This window comes from Garra rufa, chromosome 12 (assembly GCF_049309525.1).
Source record: "Garra rufa chromosome 12, GarRuf1.0, whole genome shotgun sequence".
NCBI classification, from domain to species: Eukaryota; Metazoa; Chordata; class Actinopteri; order Cypriniformes; family Cyprinidae; genus Garra; species Garra rufa.
The window spans coordinates 23,378,804-23,395,176 of record NC_133372.1 but is presented as its reverse complement, the minus strand read 5'-3'; positions in this window follow the sequence as shown (position 1 = coordinate 23,395,176).

Below are 16,373 nucleotides of genomic sequence, written 5' to 3'. Positions count from 1 at the left end.
TTCATGCACATGACGAACTTTTAATGTTTGACATAGTTTCAGTAACATTGCATCAAACCAGGTTTGTCCTTAGCAGAAACGCTGTTTTCAGAGCTTTGAGACTCTAACATAATAATCCATGCAAAACTCTTCTAACACCTTCAGATGTGCATTACTGCATTGCAAACAGCATTTTATTCATGCACATGACAAACTTTTAATGTTTGACATAGTTTCAGTAAGATTGCATCAAACCAGGTTCGTCCGGAGCAGAAACGCTGTTTTCAGAGCTTTGAAACTCTAACATAATATTTCATGCAAAACTCTTCTAACACCTTCAGATGTGCATTACTGCATTACAAACAGCATTTTATTCATGCACTTTACAATTTTTTAATGTTTCACAGAGTTTCAGTAACATTGCATCAAACCAGGTTTGTCCGGACCAGAAACGCTGTTTTCAGAGCTTTGAGACTCTAACATAATAATTCTTGCAAAATTCTTCTAACACCTTCAGATGTGCATTACTGCATTGCAAACAGCATTTTATTCATGCACTTGACAATTTTTTAATGTTTGACAGAGTTTCAGTAACATTGCATCAAACCAGGTTTGTCCGAGCAGAAACGCTGTTTTCAGAGCTTTGAGACTCTAACATAATAATTCATGCAAAACTCTTCTAACACCTTCAGATGTGCATCACTGCATTGCAAACAGCATTTTATTCATGCACATGACAAACTTTTAATGTTTGACAGAGTTTCAGTAACATTGCATCAAACCAGGTTTGTCCTGAGCAGAAACGCTGTTTTCAGAGCTTTGAGACTCTAACATAATAATTCATGCAAAACTCTTCTAACACCTTCAGATGTGCATTACTGCATTGCAAACAGCATTTTATTCATGCACATGACAAATTTTTAATGTTTGACAGAGTTTCAGTAACATTTCTTCAACCCAGGTTTGTCCGGAGCAGAAACGCTGTTTTCAGAGCTTTGAGACTCTAACATAATAATTCATGCAAAACTCTTCTAACACCTTCAGATGTGCATTACTGCATTGCAAACAGCATTTTATTCATGCACATGACAAACTTTTAATGTTTGACAGAGTTTCAGTAACATTGCATCAAACCAGGTTTGTCCGGAGCAGAAACGCTGTTTTCAGAGCTTTGAGACTCTAACATAATAATTCATGCAAAACTCTTCTAACACCTTCAGATGTGCATTACTGCATTGCAAACAGCATTTTATTCATGCACATGACAAACTTTTAATGTTTGACAGAGTTTCAGTAACATTGCATCAAACCAGGTTTGTCCTGAGCAGAAACGCTGTTTTCAGAGCTTTGAGACTCTAACATAATAATTCATGCAAAACTCTTCTAACACCTTCAGATGTGCATTACTGCATTGCAAACAGCATTTTATTCATGCACATGACAAATTTGAAATGTTTGACAGAGTTTCAGTAACATTGCTTCAACCCAGGTTTGCCCGGAGCAGAAACGCTGTTTTCAGAGCTTTGAGACTCTAACATAATAATTCATGCAGAACTCTTCTAACACCTTCAGATGTGCATTACTGCATTGCAAACAGCATTTTATTCATGCACATGACAAACTTTTAATGTTTGACAGAGTTTCAGTAACATTGCATCAAACCAGGTTTTTCCGAAGCAGAAACGCTGTTTTCAGAGCTTTGAGACTCTAACATAATAATTCATGCAAAACTCTTCTAACACCTTCAGATGTGCATTACTGCATTACAAACAGCATTTTATTCATGCACTTGACAATTTTTTAATGTTTGACAGAGTTTCAGTAACATTGCATCAAACCAGGTTTGTCCGGAGCAGAAACGCTGTTTTCAGAGCTTTGAGACTCTAACATAATAATTCTTGCAAAATTCTTCTAACACCTTCAGATGTGCATTACTGCATTGCAAACAGCATTTTATTCATGCACTTGACAATTTTTTTAAGTTTGACAGAGTTTCAGTAACATTGCATCAAACCAGGTTTGTCCGGAGCAGAAACGCTGTTTTCAGAGCTTTGAGATTCTAACATAATAATTCATGCAAAACTCTTCTAACACCTTCAGATGTGCATTACTGCATTGCAAACAGCATTTTATTCATGCACATGACAAACTTTTAATGTTTGACATAGTTTCAGTAACATTGCATCAAACCAGGTTTGTCCTTAGCAGAAACGCTGTTTTCAGAGCTTTGAGACTCTAACATAATAATCCATGCAAAACTCTTCTAACACCTTCAGATGTGCATTACTGCATTGCAAACAGCATTTTATTCATGCACATGACAAACTTATAATGTTTCACAGAGTTTCAGTAACATTGCATCAAACCAGGTTTGTCCGGAGCAGAAACGCTGTTTTCAGAGCTTTGAGACTCTAACATAATAATTCATGCAAAACTCTTCTAACACCTTCAGATGTGCATCACTGCATTGCAAACAGCATTTTATTCATGCACATGACAAACTTTTAATGTTTGACAGAGTTTCAGTAACATTGCATCAAACCAGTTTTGTCCGAAGAAGAAACGCTGTTTTCAGAGCTTTGAGACTCTAACATAATAATTCATGCAAAACTCTTCTAACACCTTCAGATGTGCATTACTGCATTACAAACAGCATTTTATTCATGCACTTGACAATTTTTTAATGTTTGATAGAGTTTCAGTAACATTGCATCAAACCAGGTTTGTCCGGACCAGAAACGCTGTTTTCAGAGCTTTGAGACTCTAACATAATAATTCATGCAAAATTCTTCTAACACCTTCAGATGTGCATTACTGCATTGCAAACAGCATTTTATTCATGCACTTGACAATTTTTTAATGTTTGACAGAGTTTCAGTAACATTGCATTAAACCAGGTTTGTCCGGAGCAGAAACGCTGTTTTCAGAGCTTTGAGACTCTAACATAATAATTCATGCAAAACTCTTCTAACACCTTCAGATGTGCATCACTGCATTGCAAACAGCATTTTATTCATGCACATGACAAACTTTTAATGTTTGACAGAGTTTCAGTAACATTGCATCAAACCAGGTTTGTCCGGAGCAGAAACGCTGTTTTCAGAGCTTTGAGACTCTAACATAATAATTCATGCAAAACTCTTCTAACACCTTCAGATGTGCATTACTGCATTGCAAACAGCATTTTATTCATGCACATGACAAACTTTTAATGTTTGACAGAGTTTCAGTAACATTGCATCAAACCAGGTTTGTCCGGAGCAGAAACGCTGTTTTCAGAGCTTTGAGACTCTAACATAATAATTCATGCAAAACTCTTCTAACACCTTCAGATGTGCATTACTGCATTGCAAACAGCATTTTATTCATGCACATGACAAACTTTTAATGTTTGACAGAGTTTCAGTAACATTGCATCAAACCAGGTTTGTCCTGAGCAGAAACGCTGTTTTCAGAGCTTTGAGACTCTAACATAATAATTCATGCAAAACTCTTCTAACACCTTCAGATGTGCATTACTGCATTGCAAACAGCATTTTATTCATGCACATGACAAATTTGAAATGTTTGACAGAGTTTCAGTAACATTGCTTCAACCCAGGTTTGCCCGGAGCAGAAACGCTGTTTTCAGAGCTTTGAGACTCTAACATAATAATTCATGCAGAACTCTTCTAACACCTTCAGATGTGCATTACTGCATTGCAAACAGCATTTTATTCATGCACATGACAAACTTTTAATGTTTGACAGAGTTTCAGTAACATTGCATCAAACCAGGTTTTTCCGAAGCAGAAACGCTGTTTTCAGAGCTTTGAGACTCTAACATAATAATTCATGCAAAACTCTTCTAACACCTTCAGATGTGCATTACTGCATTACAAACAGCATTTTATTCATGCACTTGACAATTTTTTAATGTTTGACAGAGTTTCAGTAACATTGCATCAAACCAGGTTTGTCCGGAGCAGAAACGCTGTTTTCAGAGCTTTGAGACTCTAACATAATAATTCTTGCAAAATTCTTCTAACACCTTCAGATGTGCATTACTGCATTGCAAACAGCATTTTATTCATGCACTTGACAATTTTTTTAAGTTTGACAGAGTTTCAGTAACATTGCATCAAACCAGGTTTGTCCGGAGCAGAAACGCTGTTTTCAGAGCTTTGAGACTCTAACATAATAATTCATGCAAAACTCTTCTAACACCTTCAGATGTGCATTACTGCATTGCAAACAGCATTTTATTCATGCACATGACAAACTTTTAATGTTTGACATAGTTTCAGTAACATTGCATCAAACCAGGTTTGTCCTTAGCAGAAACGCTGTTTTCAGAGCTTTGAGACTCTAACATAATAATCCATGCAAAACTCTTCTAACACCTTCAGATGTGCATTACTGCATTGCAAACAGCATTTTATTCATGCACATGACAAACTTATAATGTTTCACAGAGTTTCAGTAACATTGCATCAAACCAGGTTTGTCCGGAGCAGAAACGCTGTTTTCAGAGCTTTGAGACTCTAACATAATAATTCATGCAAAACTCTTCTAACACCTTCAGATGTGCATCACTGCATTGCAAACAGCATTTTATTCATGCACATGACAAACTTTTAATGTTTCACAGAGTTTCAGTAACATTGCATCAAACCAGGTTTGTCCGGAGCAGAAACGCTGTTTTCAGAGCTTTGAGACTCTAACATAATAATTCATGCAAAACTCTTCTAACACCATCAGATGTGCATTACTGCATTGCAAATAGCATTTTATTCATGCACATGACAAACTTTTAATGTTTGACAGAGTTTCAGTAACATTGCATCAAACCAGGTTTGTCCTGAGCAAAAACGCTGTTTTCAGAGCTTTGAGACTCTAACATAATAATTCATGCAAAACTCTTCTAACACCTTCAGATGTGCATTACTGCATTGCAAACAGCATTTTATTCATGCACATGACAAATTTTTAATGTTTGACAGAGTTTCAGTAACATTGCTTCAACCCAGGTTTGTCCGGAGCAGAAACGCTGTTTTCAGAGCTTTGAGACTCTAACATAATAATTCATGCAAAACTCTTCTAACACCTTCAGATGTGCATTACTGCATTGCAAACAGCATTTTATTCATGCACATGACAAACTTTTAATGTTTGACAGAGTTTCAGTAACATTGCATCAAACCAGTTTTGTCCGAAGAAGAAACGCTGTTTTCAGAGCTTTGAGACTCTAACATAATAATTCATGCAAAACTCTTCTAACACCTTCAGATGTGCATTACTGCATTACAAACAGCATTTTATTCATGCACTTGACAATTTTTTAATGTTTGATAGAGTTTCAGTAACATTGCATCAAACCAGGTTTGTCCGGACCAGAAACGCTGTTTTCAGAGCTTTGAGACTCTAACATAATAATTCATGCAAAATTCTTCTAACACCTTCAGATGTGCATTACTGCATTGCAAACAGCATTTTATTCATGCACTTGACAATTTTTTAATGTTTGACAGAGTTTCAGTAACATTGCATTAAACCAGGTTTGTCCGGAGCAGAAACGCTGTTTTCAGAGCTTTGAGACTCTAACATAATAATTCATGCAAAACTCTTCTAACACCTTCAGATGTGCATCACTGCATTGCAAACAGCATTTTATTCATGCACATGACAAACTTTTAATGTTTGACAGAGTTTCAGTAACATTGCATCAAACCAGGTTTGTCCGGAGCAGAAACGCTGTTTTCAGAGCTTTGAGACTCTAACATAATAATTCATGCAAAACTCTTCTAACACCTTCAGATGTGCATTACTGCATTGCAAACAGCATTTTATTCATGCACATGACAAACTTTTAATGTTTGACAGAGTTTCAGTAACATTGCATCAAACCAGGTTTGTCCTGAGCAGAAACGCTGTTTTCAGAGCTTTGAGACTCTAACATAATAATTCATGCAAAACTCTTCTAACACCTTCAGATGTGCATTACTGCATTACAAACAGCATTTTATTCATGCACTTGACATTTTTTTAATGTTTGACAGAGTTTCAGTAACATTGCATCAAACCAGGTTTGTCCGGAGCAGAAACGCTGTTTTCAGAGCTTTGAGACTCTAACATAATAATTCTTGCAAAATTCTTCTAACACCTTCAGATGTGCATTACTGCATTGCAAACAGCATTTTATTCATGCACTTGACAATTTTTTTAAGTTTGACAGAGTTTCAGTAACATTGCATCAAACCAGGTTTGTCCGGAGCAGAAACGCTGTTTTCAGAGCTTTGAGACTCTAACATAATAATTCATGCAAAACTCTTCTAACACCTTCAGATGTGCATTACTGCATTGCAAACAGCATTTTATTCATGCACATGACAAACTTTTAATGTTTGACATAGTTTCAGTAACATTGCATCAAACCAGGTTTGTCCGGAGCAGAAACGCTGTTTTCAGAGCTTTGAGACTCTAACATAATAATTCATGCAAAACTCTTCTAACACCTTCAGATGTGCATTACTGCATTGCAAACAGCATTTTATTCATGCACATGACAAACTTTTAATGTTTCACAGAGTTTCAGTAACATTGCATCAAACCAGGTTTGTCCGGACCAGAAACGCTGTTTTCAGAGCTTTGAGACTCGAACATAATAATTCATGCAAAATTCTTCTAACACCTTCAGATGTGCATTACTGCATTGCAAACAGCATTTTATTCATGCACTTGACAATTTTTTAATGTTTGACAGAGTTTCAGTAACATTGCATCAAACCAGGTTTGTCCGGAGCAGAAACGCTGTTTTCAGAGCTTTGAGACTCTAACATAATAATTCTTGCAAAATTCTTCTAACACCTTCAGATGTGCATTACTGCATTGCAAACAGCATTTTATTCATGCACTTGACAATTTTTTTAAGTTTGACAGAGTTTCAGTAACATTGCATCAAACCAGGTTTGTCCGGAGCAGAAACGCTGTTTTCAGAGCTTTGAGACTCTAACATAATAATTCATGCAAAACTCTTCTAACACCTTCAGATGTGCATTACTGCATTGCAAACAGCATTTTATTCATGCACATGACAAACTTTTAATGTTTGACATAGTTTCAGTAACATTGCATCAAACCAGGTTTGTCCTTAGCAGAAACGCTGTTTTCAGAGCTTTGAGACTCTAACATAATAATCCATGCAAAACTCTTCTAACACCTTCAGATGTGCATTACTGCATTGCAAACAGCATTTTATTCATGCACATGACAAACTTATAATGTTTCACAGAGTTTCAGTAACATTGCATCAAACCAGGTTTGTCCGGAGCAGAAACGCTGTTTTCAGAGCTTTGAGACTCTAACATAATAATTCATGCAAAACTCTTCTAACACCTTCAGATGTGCATCACTGCATTGCAAACAGCATTTTATTCATGCACATGACAAACTTTTAATGTTTCACAGAGTTTCAGTAACATTGCATCAAACCAGGTTTGTCCGGAGCAGAAACGCTGTTTTCAGAGCTTTGAGACTCTAACATAATAATTCATGCAAAACTCTTCTAACACCATCAGATGTGCATTACTGCATTGCAAATAGCATTTTATTCATGCACATGACAAACTTTTAATGTTTGACAGAGTTTCAGTAACATTGCATCAAACCAGGTTTGTCCTGAGCAAAAACGCTGTTTTCAGAGCTTTGAGACTCTAACATAATAATTCATGCAAAACTCTTCTAACACCTTCAGATGTGCATTACTGCATTGCAAACAGCATTTTATTCATGCACATGACAAATTTTTAATGTTTGACAGAGTTTCAGTAACATTGCTTCAACCCAGGTTTGTCCGGAGCAGAAACGCTGTTTTCAGAGCTTTGAGACTCTAACATAATAATTCATGCAAAACTCTTCTAACACCTTCAGATGTGCATTACTGCATTGCAAACAGCATTTTATTCATGCACATGACAAACTTTTAATGTTTGACAGAGTTTCAGTAACATTGCATCAAACCAGTTTTGTCCGAAGAAGAAACGCTGTTTTCAGAGCTTTGAGACTCTAACATAATAATTCATGCAAAACTCTTCTAACACCTTCAGATGTGCATTACTGCATTACAAACAGCATTTTATTCATGCACTTGACAATTTTTTAATGTTTGATAGAGTTTCAGTAACATTGCATCAAACCAGGTTTGTCCGGACCAGAAACGCTGTTTTCAGAGCTTTGAGACTCTAACATAATAATTCATGCAAAATTCTTCTAACACCTTCAGATGTGCATTACTGCATTGCAAACAGCATTTTATTCATGCACTTGACAATTTTTTAATGTTTGACAGAGTTTCAGTAACATTGCATTAAACCAGGTTTGTCCGGAGCAGAAACGCTGTTTTCAGAGCTTTGAGACTCTAACATAATAATTCATGCAAAACTCTTCTAACACCTTCAGATGTGCATCACTGCATTGCAAACAGCATTTTATTCATGCACATGACAAACTTTTAATGTTTGACAGAGTTTCAGTAACATTGCATCAAACCAGGTTTGTCCGGAGCAGAAACGCTGTTTTCAGAGCTTTGAGACTCTAACATAATAATTCATGCAAAACTCTTCTAACAGCTTCAGATGTGCATTACTGCATTGCAAACAGCATTTTATTCATGCACATGACAAACTTTTAATGTTTGACAGAGTTTCAGTAACATTGCATCAAACCAGGTTTGTCCTGAGCAGAAACGCTGTTTTCAGAGCTTTGAGACTCTAACATAATAATTCATGCAAAACTCTTCTAACACCTTCAGATGTGCATTACTGCATTACAAACAGCATTTTATTCATGCACTTGACATTTTTTTAATGTTTGACAGAGTTTCAGTAACATTGCATCAAACCAGGTTTGTCCGGAGCAGAAACGCTGTTTTCAGAGCTTTGAGACTCTAACATAATAATTCTTGCAAAATTCTTCTAACACCTTCAGATGTGCATTACTGCATTGCAAACAGCATTTTATTCATGCACTTGACAATTTTTTTAAGTTTGACAGAGTTTCAGTAACATTGCATCAAACCAGGTTTGTCCGGAGCAGAAACGCTGTTTTCAGAGCTTTGAGACTCTAACATAATAATTCATGCAAAACTCTTCTAACACCTTCAGATGTGCATTACTGCATTGCAAACAGCATTTTATTCATGCACATGACAAACTTTTAATGTTTGACATAGTTTCAGTAACATTGCATCAAACCAGGTTTGTCCGGAGCAGAAACGCTGTTTTCAGAGCTTTGAGACTCTAACATAATAATTCATGCAAAACTCTTCTAACACCTTCAGATGTGCATTACTGCATTGCAAACAGCATTTTATTCATGCACATGACAAACTTTTAATGTTTCACAGAGTTTCAGTAACATTGCATCAAACCAGGTTTGTCCGGACCAGAAACGCTGTTTTCAGAGCTTTGAGACTCGAACATAATAATTCATGCAAAATTCTTCTAACACCTTCAGATGTGCATTACTGCATTGCAAACAGCATTTTATTCATGCACTTGACAATTTTTTAATGTTTGACAGAGTTTCAGTAACATTGCATCAAACCAGGTTTGTCCGGAGCAGAAACGCTGTTTTCAGAGCTTTGAGACTCTAACATAATAATTCATGCAAAACTCTTCTAACACCTTCAGATGTGCATCACTGCATTGCAAACAGCATTTTATTCATGCACATGACAAACTTTTAATGTTTCACAGAGTTTCAGTAACATTGCATCAAACCAGGTTTGTCCGGAGCAGAAACGCTGTTTTCAGAGCTTTGAGACTCTAACATAATAATTCATGCAAAACTCTTCTAACACCTTCAGATGTGCATTACTGCATTGCAAACAGCATTTTATTCATGCACATGACAAACTTTTAATGTTTGACAGAGTTTCAGTAACATTGCATCAAACCAGGTTTGTCCTGAGCAGAAACGCTGTTTTCAGAGCTTTGAGACTCTAACATAATAATTCATGCAAAACTCTTCTAACACCTTCAGATGTGCATTACTGCATTGCAAACAGCATTTTATTCATGCACATGACAAATTTTTAATGTTTGACAGAGTTTCAGTAACATTGCTTCAACCCAGGTTTGTCCGGAGCAGAAACGCTGTTTTCAGAGCTTTGAGACTCTAACATAATAATTCATGCAAAACTCTTCTAACACCTTCAGATGTGCATTACTGCATTGCAAACAGCATTTTATTCATGCACATGACAAACTTTTAATGTTTGACAGAGTTTCAGTAACATTGCATCAAACCAGGTTTGTCCGAAGCAGAAACGCTGTTTTCAGAGCTTTGAGACTCTAACATAATAATTCATGCAAAACTCTTCTAACACCTTCAGATGTGCATTACTGCATTACAAACAGCATTTTATTCATGCACTTGACAATTTTTTAATGTTTGACAGAGTTTCAGTAACATTGCATCAAACCAGGTTTGTCCGGAGCAGAAACGCTGTTTTCAGAGCTTTGAGACTCTAACATAATAATTCATGCAAAATTCTTCTAACACCTTCAGATGTGCATTACTGCATTGCAAACAGCATTTTATTCATGCACTTGACAATTTTTTAATGTTTGACAGAGTTTCAGTAACATTGCATCAAACCAGGTTTGTCCGGACCAGAAACGCTGTTTTCAGAGCTTTGAGACTCTAACATAATAATTCATGCAAAATTCTTCTAACACCTTCAGATGTGCATTACTGCATTGCAAACAGCATTTTATTCATGCACTTGACAATTTTTTAATGTTTGACAGAGTTTCAGTAACATTGCATCAAACCAGGTTTGTCCGGAGCAGAAACGCTGTTTTCAGAGCTTTGAGACTCTAACATAATAATTCATGCAAAACTCTTCTAACACCTTCAGATGTGCATTACTGCATTACAAACAGCATTTTATTCATGCACTTGACATTTTTTTAATGTTTGACAGAGTTTCAGTAACATTGCATCAAACCAGGTTTGTCCGGAGCAGAAACGCTGTTTTCAGAGCTTTGAGACTCTAACATAATAATTCTTGCAAAATTCTTCTAACACCTTCAGATGTGCATTACTGCATTGCAAACAGCATTTTATTCATGCACTTGACAATTTTTTTAAGTTTGACAGAGTTTCAGTAACATTGCATCAAACCAGGTTTGTCCGGAGCAGAAACGCTGTTTTCAGAGCTTTGAGACTCTAACATAATAATTCATGCAAAACTCTTCTAACACCTTCAGATGTGCATTACTGCATTGCAAACAGCATTTTATTCATGCACATGACAAACTTTTAATGTTTGACATAGTTTCAGTAACATTGCATCAAACCAGGTTTGTCCGGAGCAGAAACGCTGTTTTCAGAGCTTTGAGACTCTAACATAATAATTCATGCAAAACTCTTCTAACACCTTCAGATGTGCATTACTGCATTGCAAACAGCATTTTATTCATGCACATGACAAACTTTTAATGTTTCACAGAGTTTCAGTAACATTGCATCAAACCAGGTTTGTCCGGACCAGAAACGCTGTTTTCAGAGCTTTGAGACTCGAACATAATAATTCATGCAAAATTCTTCTAACACCTTCAGATGTGCATTACTGCATTGCAAACAGCATTTTATTCATGCACTTGACAATTTTTTAATGTTTGACAGAGTTTCAGTAACATTGCATCAAACCAGGTTTGTCCGGAGCAGAAACGCTGTTTTCAGAGCTTTGAGACTCTAACATAATAATTCATGCAAAACTCTTCTAACACCTTCAGATGTGCATCACTGCATTGCAAACAGCATTTTATTCATGCACATGACAAACTTTTAATGTTTCACAGAGTTTCAGTAACATTGCATCAAACCAGGTTTGTCCGGAGCAGAAACGCTGTTTTCAGAGCTTTGAGACTCTAACATAATAATTCATGCAAAACTCTTCTAACACCTTCAGATGTGCATTACTGCATTGCAAACAGCATTTTATTCATGCACATGACAAACTTTTAATGTTTGACAGAGTTTCAGTAACATTGCATCAAACCAGGTTTGTCCTGAGCAGAAACGCTGTTTTCAGAGCTTTGAGACTCTAACATAATAATTCATGCAAAACTCTTCTAACACCTTCAGATGTGCATTACTGCATTGCAAACAGCATTTTATTCATGCACATGACAAATTTTTAATGTTTGACAGAGTTTCAGTAACATTGCTTCAACCCAGGTTTGTCCGGAGCAGAAACGCTGTTTTCAGAGCTTTGAGACTCTAACATAATAATTCATGCAAAACTCTTCTAACACCTTCAGATGTGCATTACTGCATTGCAAACAGCATTTTATTCATGCACATGACAAACTTTTAATGTTTGACAGAGTTTCAGTAACATTGCATCAAACCAGGTTTGTCCGAAGCAGAAACGCTGTTTTCAGAGCTTTGAGACTCTAACATAATAATTCATGCAAAACTCTTCTAACACCTTCAGATGTGCATTACTGCATTACAAACAGCATTTTATTCATGCACTTGACAATTTTTTAATGTTTGACAGAGTTTCAGTAACATTGCATCAAACCAGGTTTGTCCGGAGCAGAAACGCTGTTTTCAGAGCTTTGAGACTCTAACATAATAATTCATGCAAAATTCTTCTAACACCTTCAGATGTGCATTACTGCATTGCAAACAGCATTTTATTCATGCACTTGACAATTTTTTAATGTTTGACAGAGTTTCAGTAACATTGCATCAAACCAGGTTTGTCCGGACCAGAAACGCTGTTTTCAGAGCTTTGAGACTCTAACATAATAATTCATGCAAAATTCTTCTAACACCTTCAGATGTGCATTACTGCATTGCAAACAGCATTTTATTCATGCACTTGACAATTTTTTAATGTTTGACAGAGTTTCAGTAACATTGCATCAAACCAGGTTTGTCCGGAGCAGAAACGCTGTTTTCAGAGCTTTGAGACTCTAACATAATAATTCATGCAAAACTCTTCTAACACCTTCAGATGTGCATCACTGCATTGCAAACAGCATTTTATTCATGCACATGACAAACTTTTAATGTTTGACAGAGTTTCAGTAACATTGCATCAAACCAGGTTTGTCCGGAGCAGAAACGCTGTTTTCAGAGCTTTGAGACTCTAACATATTCATGCAAAACTCTTCTAACACCTTCAGATGTGCATTACTGCATTGCAAACAGCATTTTATTCATGCACATGACAAACTTTTAATGTTTGACAGAGTTTCAGTAACATTGCATCAAACCAGGTTTGTCCGGAGCAGAAACGCTGTTTTCAGAGCTTTGAGACTCTAACATATTCATGCAAAACTCTTCTAACACCTTCAGATGTGCATTACTGCATTGCAAACAGCATTTTATTCATGCACATGACAAACTTTTAATGTTTGACAGAGTTTCAGTAACATTGCATCAAACCAGGTTTGTCCTGAGCAGAAACGCTGTTTTCAGAGCTTTGAGACTCTAACATAATAATTCATGCAAAACTCTTCTAACACCTTCAGATGTGCATTACTGCATTGCAAATAGCATTTTATTCATGCACATGACAAATTTGTAATGTTTGACAGAGTTTTAGTAACATTGCTTCAACCCAGGTTTGTCCGGAGCAGAAACGCTGTTTTCAGAGCTTTGAGACTCTAACATAATAATTCATGCAAAACTCTTCTAACACCTTCAGATGTGCATTACTGCATTACAAACAGCATTTTATTCATGCACTTGACAATTTTTTTAAGTTTGACAGAGTTTCAGTAACATTGCATCAAACCAGGTTTGTCCGGAGCAGAAACGCTGTTTTCAGAGCTTTGAGACTCTAACATAATAATTCATGCAAAACTCTTCTAACACCTTCAGATGTGCATTACTGCATTGCAAACAGCATTTTATTCATGCACATGACAAACTTTTAATGTTTGACAGAGTTTCAGTAACAATGCATCAAACCAGGTTTGTCCGGAGCAGAAACGCTGTTTTCAGAGCTTTGAGACTCTAACATAATAATTCATGCAAAACTCTTCTAACACCTTCAGATGTGCATTACTGCATTGCAAACAGCATTTTATTCATGCACATGACAAACTTTTAATGTTTGACAGAGTTTCAGTAACATTGCATCAAACCAGGTTCGTCCGGAGCAGAAACGCTGTTTTCAGAGCTTTGAAACTCTGACATAATAATTCATGCAAAACTCTTCTAACACCTTTAGATGTGCATTACTGCATTACAAACAGCATTTTATTTATGCACTTTACAATTTTTTAATGTTTGACAGAGTTTCAGTAACATTGCATCAAACCAGGTTTGTCCGGAGCAGAAACGCTGTTTTCAGAGCTTTGAGAGTCTAACATAATAATTCATGCAAAACTCTTCTAACACCTTCAGATGTGCATTACTGCATTGCAAACAGCATTTTATTCATGCACATGACAAACTTTTAATGTTTGACAGAGTTTCAGTAACATTGCATCAAACCAGGTTTGTCCTGAGCAGAAACGCTGTTTTCAGAGCTTTGAGACTCTAACATAATAATTCATGCAAAACTCTTCTAACACCTTCAGATGTGCATTACTGCATTGCAAACAGCATTTTATCCATGCACATGACACATTTTTAATGTTTGACAGAGTTTCAGTAACATTGCTTCAACCCAGGTTTGTCCGGAGCAGAAACGCTGTTTTCAGAGCTTTGAGACTCTAACATAATAATTCATGCAAAACTCTTCTAACACCTTCAGATGTGCATTACTGCATTGCAAACAGCATTTTATTCATGCACATGACAAACTTTTAATGTTTGACAGAGTTTCAGTAACATTGCATCAAACCAGGTTTGTCCGAAGCAGAAACGCTGTTTTCAGAGCTTTGAGACTCTAACACAATAATTCATGCAAAACTCTTCTAACACCTTCAGATGTGCATTACTGCATTACAAACAGCATTTTATTCATGCACTTGACAATTTTTTAATGTTTGACAGAGTTTCAGTAACATTGCATCAAACCAGGTTTGTCCGGAGCAGAAACGCTGTTTTCAGAGCTTTGAGACTCTAACATAATAATTCATGCAAAACTCTTCTAACACCTTCAGATGTGCAATACTGCATTGCAAACAGCATTTTATTCATGCACATGACAAACTTTTAATGTTTGACAGAGTTTCAGTAACATTGCATCAAACCAGGTTTGTCCGGAGCAGAAACGCTGTTTTCAGAACTTTGAGACTCTAACATAATAATTCATGCAAAATTCTTCTAACACCTTCAGATGTGCATTACTGCATTGCAAACAGCATTTTATTCATGCACTTGACAATTTTTTAATGTTTGACAGAGTTTCAGTAACATTGCATCAAACCAGGTTTGTCCGGAGCAGAAACGCTGTTTTCAGAGCTTTGAGACTCTAACATAATAATTCATGCAAAACTCTTCTAACACCTTCAGATGTGCATTACTGCATTGCAAACAGCATTTTATTCATGCACATGACAAACTTTTAATGTTTGACAGAGTTTCAGTAACAATGCATCAAACCAGGTTTGTCCGGAGCAGAAACGCTGTTTTCAGAGCTTTGAGACTCTAACATAATAATTCATGCAAAACTCTTCTAACACCTTCAGATGTGCATTACTGCATTGCAAACAGCATTTTATTCATGCACATGACAAACTTTTAATGTTTGACAGAGTTTCAGTAACATTGCATCAAACGTCTCGGTTACGTATTGTAACCCTCGTTCCCTGAAGGAGGGAACGGAGACGTCTCGTCGAGACCGACGAATTGGGATATCGCCTGGATAGACCAATCTACTTCGTGTGTATACAAACGAGCCAATGAATATTGGCATGCATGATTGCAGCCAGCTGCGGCTGATCACAGCGTGAGCATATAATACGCAGCAGGTGCATGCATCATCAAGGTTTCGCTGAGGAGCTGGGACAGGCCCGGCCGTACAGCGGTGGTACAGGAGCCGCGGCGACGGGACGAGACGTCTCCGTTCCCTCCTTCAGGGAACGAGGGTTACAATACGTAACCGAGACGTTCCCTATCAGTCGGTCTCTTCGACGTCTCGTCGAGACCGACGAATTGGGATCCCTAACAAAGCGCCGTGGCTGCTGTCCCTTCCAGTGTCCTGAGCGGGCCCCCCTGGCGCTCGCATCAAGGAGAGCCAGTCACTGTATAACTCAGCACCACCCATTTCAGTGAGACTGGAGCACTGGGAATATGCGGAGCTCACGTCCTTCCGACAGGAGGTTCGGAGCCATACACATATATACTCAATTAGGTTTATATGGAAAATTGGAGGTTATTGAACCCTCGTATACTGGTAGAAGTACTACCGGGGAAACACATAGCCTCTGGGGCGCAAT